Below are 12,930 nucleotides of genomic sequence, written 5' to 3' on the forward strand. Positions count from 1 at the left end.
TGTCCTTGGGGCGTGGTCATTCCCAAAAGGTGCAATAGTGCTGCCTGCCTAACCTGAGATGGCCCACTGCACAGGGGGGTATAAACCTCCCTGTGCCCCTCCAGCTGCGCAGCCGAGCCTCTCAGGGGTCCAGAAAATCACAGGCGTCTCACATTTGCCTGCAAATATCCCAGCCCCACCAGGCAGTCCTCTAGCCACACCGACCCACTGCCCGTCACTGGTCTTTCCCGGCTTCTCGGCTCTCACTCCATGACATGGCCAACTCACTCCACAACCCCACCAGCAACAGGGGGGAGGAGGGGAGGGATGGGGGCTGTCATCCCGTCAGCAGCCTCAGAGCCACCCCAGTACTTTGCCCCGTCACTTCTCCCCAACCGTTCGGCCGCCGCCCTCCAGCCTCTCACCAGCATCCTCCAGTTTCTCGATACTCCAGCTTCTCAGCACTCAGCACTCCGCTTCGGCCGCCCACACTTTGGCCCGTGGCTCGCGACCGGCCTTTACTCCAGCCCGCGGCTCGCACTTGAAGCCGCACCCCGCTGCTCTGATGCAGGCCCCAGCTGCTAAGCAGCGATTTCTTACTTTCTTTCATCGAGGGGGAACCGGGCTAAAGTGTTCTAAAATCGCCCCTCACCTTCCCCAGCAGCGCTTTGATCCAGCTCAGTCCAATGTAAACGGTTGAAGAAGGTATAATGCTGATATTAATGTGGTATAATGCTGTTATTTCAGGAGATTTAGCACCAAAGCTCCTGCTCCACCGCCATGTTCTCCTATAACAGTTGGTTGAGTTTCTCCTCCCTGGTATACAATACAAATTTCAAAAGCAAATTTATACAGTATGAATATTACTTGGAACAGATCCGTACAGAAAACGCCCTGCTTTTGATTATATCTTGCCAACCAAAACTGGGTTAGTTTGCAAAAGCTGCACTTTAACAATATAATAAATACTAGACTCAATCCTTCCAACAACTCAAGAGTCCATTATATAAATATCCTATAGTCTTGACAGTAGACCTGAACTCTAACTGAAGTGCAGAAAGACATGGCTGACGACATGCATCCCAGACATTAATCTTGCATGTTCCAAACAAATGTATACATCTGATCACCTTCATCTGCATGGGACCACTGCTCGATAAGTACCAGCACAACCAAGGTTGCTTAAGCATTCACTTCAGCAGAATAGTTCTCTATCTATCTCCAGATAAGGGCTGGAGATCACTCAGAATTACGTACAACTGCTATCCAGATGGCCCTTGAGGTGGTGATGGGGGAGTGAATGCATTCATTTGGGTGGGTAGGAAGACAGCAAGGGAGGGCACTTACCCAGAGCCTCTTTCTACAGCTTGTATTTTTCTTCACAATGGGCTTTATTCCTAGTAAATAAATAAATGGGTTGAACAGGACTTTTTTTGTAGCAGGAACTCCTTTGAATATTAGGCCACATGCCTCTTAGTACAGGGCCTACTGTAAGCTCCGGGAGCATTGGCTATATCAGAGGTGTGTGGCCTGATATGCAAAGGAGTTCCTGCTACAAAAAAAGCCCTGGGGTTGGATTCAAAGTACCCTGAGTAAAGCTCCACTCACAGACTAGAACTTACCACCACCCTTCTGCAGCCCACTGGTGTCCCCTCCAAATTCTGTTTCCCAGCATTCAGGTGACAGTGCAATGTGGGAGGAGGGAACTGATGAAACTCTCCCTTGCTTCCACTCAGGCCCTTCCACTGACTAAAAAACAAATATGAGATATGAGTATTTCTGGGAGAGCATCATGCAATAATGGGCAAACTTCACTGTAATAAAAGTGAACACAGTCTAGATTCCCAAGCTTTGATGAAAGAAACCATACAAAGTAACACATTAGTTAAACTGCTTGTTACCTTCTGGGCTAGTGGTTTGCAGTCTATATTTATAAAGATACATTCCTTTTTCAGAATACAGAACTCCCTTAAAATATGGTAGAGACTAATCTAATTTATCCCATATGCTGGCAAGTTTACACTGACAATTTTGTAGTATCTCTTCTGCCTGAAGTTTCCAGCGCTTCACTAATTAGTCATGTGGTCTGTTTTGTTTTGTTTTTAAGCCTCTGTTTTAAAAGAAACACTTAAATTGTTTTAAAAGAACATCAGCAGCTCTCATCTGTTGGTTGTCCTTTGTGGGTGGTTTCACGGAGGCAACTTGGGGGCACTGTCTGCCCTGTAGCATTCCTGAAAGTATGTGTGCCCAGGGACATAGATACTTAGTGCACAATTTATTTAGCATTCTCAAGGAATTTTTGAACTTGTGTTTCTTAGGCATCAGCTTCCCCTTCCATGTGACAAATCCCCTCTGAAACTGTGCTGGGCCTTTTAAAAGAAGAAAGACAAACACTGGGCCTGCCTTAAGAAGCTGTGCCTATTTCGCCCTTCATGTCTATTTTATAGACCTCTAGCTGTTATGCCAATGGAAAATGATCATTTGGAGGCTTTTCACTCTTATGGATGTGAGAGGTTACGAAAGGTGTACGCAGAAACCCTTTTGTCCATGCACCATATCTGTTCTGAAGAGGAAGAAAATTACCAGCATTGCAAATTAAAAGGCAAACTTTTTAGTACTGGTGCACATCAAACTCTGCCTTTTTAGTATGAAATATATTTAAGGAATAAGGTTTCCTTCCAAATTCCCTTTATTGAGCAAGCTATTCCCCCCTGAGTAACACCTATATAACAAATTTTCCAAATGCTTTAAAAGCTCCAACTAATTAAATTATCTGGTTTATAAGAAATTCAGAACTTGACTTTCTGTAAAGTATGTTTATATTTGCTTTGGCATTGCCTTCAATAAAATGGTCACAAGTTTCCAGTACCAGAGTCCAAAAGACAAACAAAATCTAGTCCACTAAGATTTTGCAGTGTGAGAAATATATATTGCTTCTAGTAGACTTACATACGTACTGTGGTAACATCTTTCACAAACCAGGGGCTTTTTTGAGCAGGAAAGCACAGGAACACAATTCCAGCTGGTTTGGCATCAGGTGGTGTGGCCTAATATGCAAATGAGTTCCTGTTGGGCTGTTTCTACAACAAACCCTGTGTGAAACAATGGTGATGTTGGGGAGGTGGCCTAATATGCAAATGAGTTCCTGCTAGGCCTTTTATTTTAAAAAAAGTTTTGTCACAAACAGTTTGTGATCTGATTATTGTTTTTATAGAAAGATTTGTTCTGCACAAATGAAGTTGAAGGTATGTAGAGAAAAAGGATGTGAGGTTTGTGCTCAGAAGTGGTTGGTTCTTATGAACAGATTGTCTTTTTAATGGGATTCTCTTTGTCCTTAGGAAGTCTATTGCATGTTCTGAAATTCTGTTCACAATGCTGTTGGGATTTGTTACAAATTCTGCAACCTGGTTGTGACTTTTATAATTTTTTTAATTGCCTGACTTGTTCTTGTAAAAGACTTCATCAAAGCAGCTGAGACTAGTCCTAAAATATCTGGATATGATGGACAGATTTGTGAGTGATATTTTAACAGGAATAGAAAGGCATGGAATAACTTGAAGGATGCCATGAACTGAGCCCCCCTCATCTTTTAGACCAAGCTGCTTTCTACTAAACACATACAAGCACTCACAACATATGAGTGGCTTTGAAGCAACTTGGCTTGGTTTCTTATCATCCAAAATGTTAGAGGTGGTCACCACTGAAGATAGAATACTGAACGATGCAAACTTTCTCCTCTACACTTTTGAAATATTTATATTCACTCCTAATCAGACAACAAGGACCTTGAAAGACCAGTTATATAAAGCAGCTTAATGTATTAATGGAATTATTACCTACCCTTTGTCAAATAATGCTATCTCTTCTCAAAGAAGAAGAAAGTTTTTTTCAAGTTTACTATCATTTCACCTGAGATGTCTGTTGGCCCATAATGGAAATTCAGTGGTACCTCTCCAAGGAACTGTTCAAGACTGAGCAGAGATCTTGAGGTTACAGTGGATAGATGAATGAAAACATTGTTATCAGTGTGTGGCAACAGTGAAAAAGGCAAACTCTGTAGTTAGGATTTTTTAAAAAGGTATTGAAAATACAATGGCTAATATTGTAATGCCCTTGTATATGCTTTGGTGCAGCCTCATTTGGAATACTGTATACAGTTCTGGTTGCTGAAAAGGGTACTGCAGAGCTGGAAAATGTAGAGACAAGGGCAACCAAGATGGTTAAGGAAATCCTGAAGAGTCTGAAACTTTTCCATTTAGGGGGAAAGTACTGGGAGCTTATGACAGAGACTTTAAAATTACACATGGAGTGCTGTAAGTGGATAAAATGACTCTCCCCCCATAACACTAGAGTTTAGGGGCACCTAATGAAGTTGATCAGCAAGATGGACATAGGGAATCACTTCTTTACTCAAGAAGTAATTAAATTGTGGCACTCACTGCTAGAGGGCATAGTGATGGCCATGAGTATAGATGCTTTAGGAGAGGGTTGGACAGATTTATAGAGGAGAGATCCATCAATTACTAGAAGCCAAGGTGACAAATGAGAGCCTCCATATTCTGAAGTTGCAATGCTGAAAGATAAAATCGGGGGAAGCTCGTGGCCTTTTTTTGGCCACTGTGTGAAGCAAGATGCTGAACTATATAGACCAGTGGTCTGATCCAGCAGGGTTCTTCTTATGGGATGTAGCATGCAGAAGCCCACCCTCCACATGACATTTTGCACCATGTCATCAAACCATTCTGTGGACACCTATTTGCAAGCACAGCTCTTTTGCTTCCTGTTGTACTAGGTCTGATGTGACACTCACAAATCCAACAATATGTTTTCTTCATGCTCTTGTGAGAGCAGAAGCCATGAAGCAGAGATATATGCAGTGCTCCACTCCCAGGAATTCCCGATCTTTTCTTTCTTTTTTGATATGAGAAAAGACTTGCTCTTGCAGAAAGTCATGATAGCTATGATTACTACAACCAAAGATTGGGAACTAGCATCAGTTTCTTTGTGGTCATCACTCCTTGTTGACAAGAAGGAACAACAGGCTCTCCTTAGTAAACCATATTGACCTCACAGTCAGCACCTCCTCCTTAATTAACTTTAATTCACCTTCTCTGCTCAGTCTAAAGGAGAGAAATCACTGATGGAAGAGGTTAGGTCTCACATGAATAAATCAGAACAAGGTATAGTCAAACCCCTGTGTAACAAATTCCATAAGAGATAGGGCAGCTGCCACAGCACCCACAATCTTTATAGGATATGCAGGATGATGTGGTAACATTTTGGATTTGAAATGAAGTCATAATGAATCCAAAATAAAAATAGATGTGCTGTTGAAGAAGGAAAACTGACATCTAGTGGTAGCAGCCAGGTAAGCGAGTAGAAACAAATTGCTGTGTAAAACTCATATTATCCATTCTCATGGATCATTTTGTAGGGGTTGAGGCTTACAAAGCTATCTGAGCAGATCTTTAAAATCAAATATTTCACTCTTCATCCTGTTTTTATCTGTCCTCCAGTGTATGATTTTTTTTTCTCAATATGTGGGTTCATTTGTATATATTTTCATGCCTCCTTATTAGTAAATATGTAGAAAAAGGTTACACATGTTTTTTCCAGTTTGTTGACTCATCCAACAAAAAAATTCTGCTCCATCAAAAATATAAAACCTGTGAAAATTCAGAACAGCCAGGATGAGATGCTTGTACAAAATCTTAGAAACATGATACCCTGCTCCTTTACCTTTGAGAGGTAAATTAGAAACCCACCTGATGCAATCTGCACAAGTCTCCAGATTGCAAGGTACTCTCATTCTCTGACAAATGTTCATTGACTAATGGAGGCCAAAACGCAAGCTGGGATCAGAAATACTATGCCAGCAAAAAGTATTCATCATCTTCAATACTTTTCCAGTAGATACAAGATATGTATAATCTTTTACGGCAGCATTATCATCATAAATACACTCTGCTGGACAATTTAAGAGGAGAGAGATTGAACTGTCAAGATTCTCCTTGCACAGGAGAATCCCAAGCTGAGACAACACCTTGCATTTTGCAGATAATGTGGTTTGGACATGTTGGTACTGAGCCATCAGCCAGGCAAGAGAACTCATGCAGGCCAAACACAACAGGAATGTGGATGGTGTAGGATCAAGTATTCTATATTCTATAGAATATTCTATATTAAATTGCTGAGCAGAAAGGTTAAAACGGATAAAAGGAAGTACTTCTTCCCTCAAAGGGTGATTAACATGTGGAATTCACTGCCACAGGAAGTGGTGGCGGCCACAAGCATAGCCACCTTCAAGAGGAGTTTAGATAAAAATATGGAGCAGAGGTCCATCAGTGGCTATTAGCCACAGTGTGTGTGTGTGTATATATTTGGCCGCTGTGTGACACAGAATGTTGGACTGGATGGGCCATTGGCCTGATCTAACATGGCTTCTCTTATGTTCTTATACAGGACCATTAGACTCTCCGGAAAGAAGTCCATTCACATTTCCTTTTCATTCACGTGCTCTTTTACAGCAGCAACATCAAGATATGAATACTTTCTATTTCAGTCAGCTACCAATAAGCTTATTGTCATCTTTATCAAATAATGCAGTGAACATTCATCATGATCTGCTTTTCTCCTCATGTCATATCTTCCTTAAGTGCCACCAGGACATTTTTGAGACAAAAGAGAGACAGACAGAGAGATGAGAGAGTATACAAAGAAAAACCTACATCCTAAGTTATTTTGAGCATAAAGTGAAAGAGAAATGTACGTCATCACACTGAGATCCTTGGAGAAAGGTAAGAATAGCCATGTACACAGACTATATAGAACTCAGTTATCTTCTTGGCTGAAAATAAGCTCCTGTTGCACTGTCTACAGCTTATGCCTGTGCCAGGAATCTAGTAGGGTATAGAAAATAGGTGGGAAAAGGGGGGGGGGACTTTTCTCATTGGCTGCCTGCACAAATGAAGTTACTACTCATCCATAAATGAGCAAGAAATATTTCACAGCTACAATCTGCCTCTACTGGAGCAAAATTAGATTAGAACTGCAAGGTATGATCAATAGCAGCAACTAGGGGTTGTTGGGATTGGCTGCTTTTCCAGAGGCCTGGAAAGAATCTGACACAGTGAATCCAAACCAGGCTTAAATCCACTTTTTCAGAACATGTTTTTAGAGCACACAGTTCTGTAACATTGTTGCAAGCAAGCATGAGATCTATACAAAGGTGCACATATATAAAGAAAATAAAGCCTTTTAGATCAAAGGCCACAAACGTATTTGAGGAATAGGAACAAAAAAAAATAAGGACATACCAACGTATCAATAAGAATATAAAATCGCTTTAAGCCGGCATATAGATTTACACCAGCTCATTTCCCATGAAAGGTAGCCATGATGACAGGGAATGCCAAAAAATGTTTACAGTCCTGTGCCCCACTGCCTTGCCTCATAGTGTAATGCAACAGTGCCACCATGTGGGAAACACACACATGCACAGTATTTTTAAAAATGACATTAAGAATATCCACATTTCTTCCTATTTTCAGCTGAAAACATTTTAATTCCTCCCCTTGCCCCATTATTACACATACTCACTCTCTCTCTCTCTTGCTGCAGTTGTGTTTTCCATAGAATTCTCTGCATAAAGTTTCTGATGGATAGAAAAAAAAAACTCTCCATTTCGTAGACAAAATTGTTGTTTTCAGGGTTGGGAGAGACAGCCATACAACAATGCAAGAAGGCAGGAAGTGGACACAAGTAACGTCTGGTAATATAAAACTTTTTGGGTATAACCTTATTTTAAATTGGTTGTGCCACATTAAGGGCTATCTTCCATTTGTGTAAATATGATAGACACCTGCTGAATCACTCCATGCTCTCTCTTATCCGCCAAGGTTTTTGAATAGTTAAGTCCAGGGCTTTTTTGTAGAAAAAGCCCAGCAGGAACTCATTTGCACATTAGGCCACACTTACATCACCATTGTTTCACACATGGCTTTTTTTGTAGAAAAAGCCTAGCAGGAACTCATTTGCATATTAGACCACGCTTCCTGATTCCAAGCGAGCCGGAACTGCATTCATGTGCATTGATGCTCAAAAAAAGCCCTGGTTAAGTCCATCAGTCCAGCATTAGGATAACATCTGCATGCAAAGATTTCTATATATTCCCAACTGCTTTTAATCCTTATTTGAATTAATTATAACAACTGTATTCACAAGTAAATTTTTTAAGATTGGATTTTGCTTAGTTAATACCTAAATACACATCTTAAACATTACACTATTTTAACATTCTGCCAATTTAAAGCAGAAAAATATTTTAAAACTTCTGTAGGAGCACCCTAGATGCCTTCCTTTAAAATCTAAGCCTTCCACAATTCACTTCTCAAAATCACAGATCCATGTATTTATTTATATTTCTATATTTGTTTATACATTAAATTTGTAGACTGCCCTCCCCTGAATGCACAAGGCTGTAAAAACTCTCATAAGACGAACAATTCAAACAAATTAAATAGTACAGAATTAACACATTCTCAAGTGGTGCTAAACTTCAGGATTCCAGATTGTGCCACTATCTTGTGGGTGAGGTAGAAAAGAAGTAGGGGGAGAGGTGCCAGATGAGATGGTACCCATAGGGTTGCCAATCCACAGGGGATCCCCTGGTTTGGAGGCCCTCCCCCTGCTTCAGGGTCGTCAGAAAGCAGGGGGAGGGAAGGGAAATGTCTGCTGGGAACTCTATTATTCCCTATGGAGATTTATTCCCATAGAAAATCATGGAGAATTGATCTGCGGGTATCTGGGGCTCTGGGGAGGCTGTTTTTTGGGATAGAGGCACCAAATTTTCAATATAGCATCTAATGCCTCTCCCCAAAATACCCCCCAAGTTTCAAAAAGATTGGACCAGGGGGTCCAATTCTATGAGCCCCAAAAGAAGGTGCCCCTATCCGTTATTTCCTATGGAAGGAAGGAATCGAAAAGGTGTGCCGTCCCTTTAAATGTGATGGCCAGAACTCCCTTTGGAGTTCAATTATGCTTGTCACAGCCTTGATCTTGGCTCCACCTCTAATGTCTCCTGGCTCCACCCCCAAAGTCCCCAGATATTTCTTGAATTGGACTTGGCAACCCTAGGTACCCATCACTCTGCTGAACCAAAAGCCTCATTGCAGGCCCTGTAGAACTACATTAAGTCTCACAGGGCATGGATATTGCTTAAGAGAGAATTCCGCCAGGCAGGAGCCAGGGTTGAAAAAGTCCTGGCTCTGGTCAAAGACAGCTTAATGTCTTTTGGGCTGGGATCACCAGTATGTTGTTTTCTGCAGAGTGTAGCACTTTTTGAGGGACAAATGATAGGAGGTGTCCCAGAGATATGTGTGTCACTGACCTCTTAGAGCAGGGTGTCCAGCCCATGGGCCAGAACCAGCCTGCTTTAATCAGGTCTGTGGGGCTTTAATCAGGCCTGTGGGGCTCTTCTCTCCCCCCCTTCCCCCTCCTTACCCTTTGAAGCTCCAAGGCTGCCAAAGTTCCCAGCTTCTTCGTCCTTTTCTTTGCAGGCTGAAGCAGGATGCAATTCTGAGTTTGCAAAGAAAATGCAGAATGGACTTTCCATTAAGGTCTCTGCCCCCAGACAGACTAGTAGTTGATCTGGGCGCAGAGACCATAATGGAAAAATCCATTCTGTGTTTTCCTTGCAGCTTTGTCTGTGTTGCAATGTATTTTAATGGAGTAGAGCTCAATTTCACTTTCACTTTTCAGTGTTTATATGGCCCTTTAGAAGCTGTTCCTTGCTGGGGTTGTGTGACCTTGCAAATAATGGGTTGATACTTTGAACCAGCATGTGTCTGCTGAATGGACCATAGAACTGGTGTCTAGTGGTCTGGGAACCTACAGCCAAAGGACAATATTACACTGAAGAGCCATTACCAAACTAAGTAGACCTGAGGGCAGAGGGAGAAGCTTGCAATGTCCAGCCATTTCATGTTTTTCTAAACCCAGAGCATTTTATATTTGTGGTTTATATTTTTAATTTCTGCTGTGATCTTTGTGTTTTTTCTTAATGTTTTCTTTATTTTTTTTAAATTGCATTGCCAAATCCCACTATTTCCCCACCTTTCCATTTTAAACAAACCATTGCAAGAGCTTTAAGCATGTGTGCATTTTAAGTAAAAAATATATTTAATTGTGTTTCTCTGTATTCTTTATACAGTTTATATCTCCACTTCCTGGCATTACTTTTATGATATACATGGCCTGGCTCCACAAAGTCCCATTTATGTCAGTCTGGCCCTTGTAACAAATGAGTTCGACATACCTGGCTTAGGCCCTTAAGGTTAATACCAAAACCTTGAATCTGACTTGGTAGTCCTGGTGTGGAAGCCAGTCCAGCTGACCAAGCACTAGCTGAATATATGATGTGCATGATGTTCCAGTTAGGACCTATGCTGTTGCATACTGGACCAGCTGCAGTTTCTGGGTCAGTCTCAAGGGTAGCCCAGCGTAGAGTAAACTACAGTAATCCAGGCTGGGCATGGCCATTGCATGGATTACTGTGGCTCAGGCAGGGTGAGACAGGAAGCGGGCATGTTGCCTGACCTGGTGCAGCTGGGAAAATGCCAGCTTGGCAACATTTGTGATCTGGGCTTCCAGATGTGATATGTGGCCAAACTGAATGAATTAACAAAGATCTGTCCAGGTTCTCAGTTGGCTGAAAAAGACTCACAGAGTTTTTAGCAAGTAAATGCATCACACCAGAGTAGATTTTTCTCCTGTGGATGAGGAATTGTTTCATGTAAATAGGTACCTTATGGAGAAACCAAATAAGTATGTTCTCCCCTTTTATTTGCAAGAAAGAAGGCAGTTCCCCAATCTGAAATCAGAAAGGATTTGTCAGTTGAGAAGAGAGAGGAAAAGCCAGCTTTGCACAACATATTTCGAGAATATATTGTTTGCTCCTGAAGCAGCTGTTCTCCTCCCCGGCAGGAAGAAGTGGCTTTGTTGTAGAGCGTGTAAAGTGGTCCATGTTGAGAATGAGATGAGATGTGCAGGTGGCATCTGTAGAAGTAGCAGCTCATGTTTGTTCTTTGGGGAGTACAAGGGAAGAAAACATCCTAGCCAGTCCTGAAAACATCTCTAGTTTTCTTTCTCTCTAAAACATGGTTTATCCCATGTTTTCTACCAAGGAACTCAAGAGTAGCAGATATGCTTCCCTCATCCTCTTTGTGACCTCACAGCAACCCTGCAAGGTAGGCCAGGATGAGAAAAAGTGACTGATCTAAGGTTCCCCAACAAACTTCATGACAGAATAGCAATCTGAACTCTTAGTCTGACACTCCAACCAGTATAACAGCACAAGTCTTCTCTACCTAGAGGGGTTATTCCTTTCAATAGAAGGGCAGAACAAATACTTCTTAAATGTCTGCTTTTCTTTACTAGGATGCTATTCAACCCAGTCCTTATTTTCCAGGCTGTAAATAAAAAACAGACATCTTAAGTTTATTGCACATTGCAATCACTGTTTGCACAGAAAGCAAGTTTCATGTGGCTTGCATTTTTAAGAATCCTTATGTCATTCAAGACAAACCATTCCTTTTTGTGAAGATTTGCTAAACAAAGTTAATCCAAGTTCCCTTTGAGGTCTATAGCTTGTCTGAACACAGTTCTTCAGCTGCAGAATAAGTGGAGGTTAGATGTCCTTTAAGCTGGCCCGGAGCACCACAGAATTCTTGCTCCTAATAGTCTGTGCTTACCGCTTTGCTTCTCAGATTGCCACATTCGCTTCAGTGTCATGATTTGACTTGTTCCTACATCACACTGGAACAGTACCGGCAGTCTCTCACTGCCACTTACTTAGGTGCTCAGATCTTGCAACAAAGGGACAATTTAAACATGGTGGCCCATATGAAAAATCTAGAAAAACAGTTACTTATTTTGGCTAGTCAAATTATGGGACTAACATTAAGAACACTGCATTGGTCCATGCATTTCCAAACTCTGCTTGCCAGTGTACTCTCTACCTAGCATGTAGAACCTCTGTTCATGTGGGCTGGTCCACTAGCCAATATGATTTAAAAGGGGTAGCCATGTTAGACTGTTGTAGCAAAATAAAGAAAAATCTAGTGGCACCTTACAGACTAACAATATTTCAATATGAACTTTTGTGACTCACAAAATAAACACTGAAATAAACATTGTTTGATTTTTATTTTATATTGCACTAACCAGTAGACTATTAAGAGTCATGCCCATTTCAGTAGCCCCCCTCTGAGGGTTGCTGCATTGAAATTGGATCTAAAGCACTTAAGTTACACATAAAACTGTGAATGAACAGCTAATCAGCACGACCTCTGGTCTTCCCACAGATCTCATCTCTCATCCCTTCGTAAAGTTCAGCCTGAATCTTTTCAGATTTGATGAGACACAAGTTTATCTTTTTCTCAGTTTATAGAGGTCACAAAGTGATTTGTAATAGTAGCAAACCAAGTGGTAAGACTGAGAAAATTGCAGAATGGTAGCTGTGTTAGCCTGTTGTAGCAAAATAGAAGACCAGCAGCAACTTAAAAGACCAGCAACATTAACTTGTCAGAAGATTACTACAGATGCTATATAGCACCTGAAGAAGCGAGTTCAAACCGACTATGCTCATGCTGAAATAAATGTTGTGAGACTTTGTGACAGGTTAGATTCCTTCTCACCCTAAGAGTGGCCAATGGGAGATGATGGAAGTTTTTTTTAGTTTAGTTTATTTGTAATTTGTATCCCGCCCTTCCCACCAGGTGGCTCAGGGCGGCTTACAGCATATAAAATCTAACATAAGAATATAAAAATTTAAACATTTCACACAGTTTACATAGTTAAAACATTAAAAACATGCAGCAATCTTATAAAAACTACACTCAGTTTCAAGTTTCAGGTGCCGGTTAGTTGTAAGCCAGCCGGAAGAGGTGAGAG

This window comes from Heteronotia binoei, chromosome 9 (genome assembly GCF_032191835.1).
Source record: "Heteronotia binoei isolate CCM8104 ecotype False Entrance Well chromosome 9, APGP_CSIRO_Hbin_v1, whole genome shotgun sequence".
In the NCBI taxonomy this organism is placed as follows: Eukaryota; Metazoa; Chordata; class Lepidosauria; order Squamata; family Gekkonidae; genus Heteronotia; species Heteronotia binoei.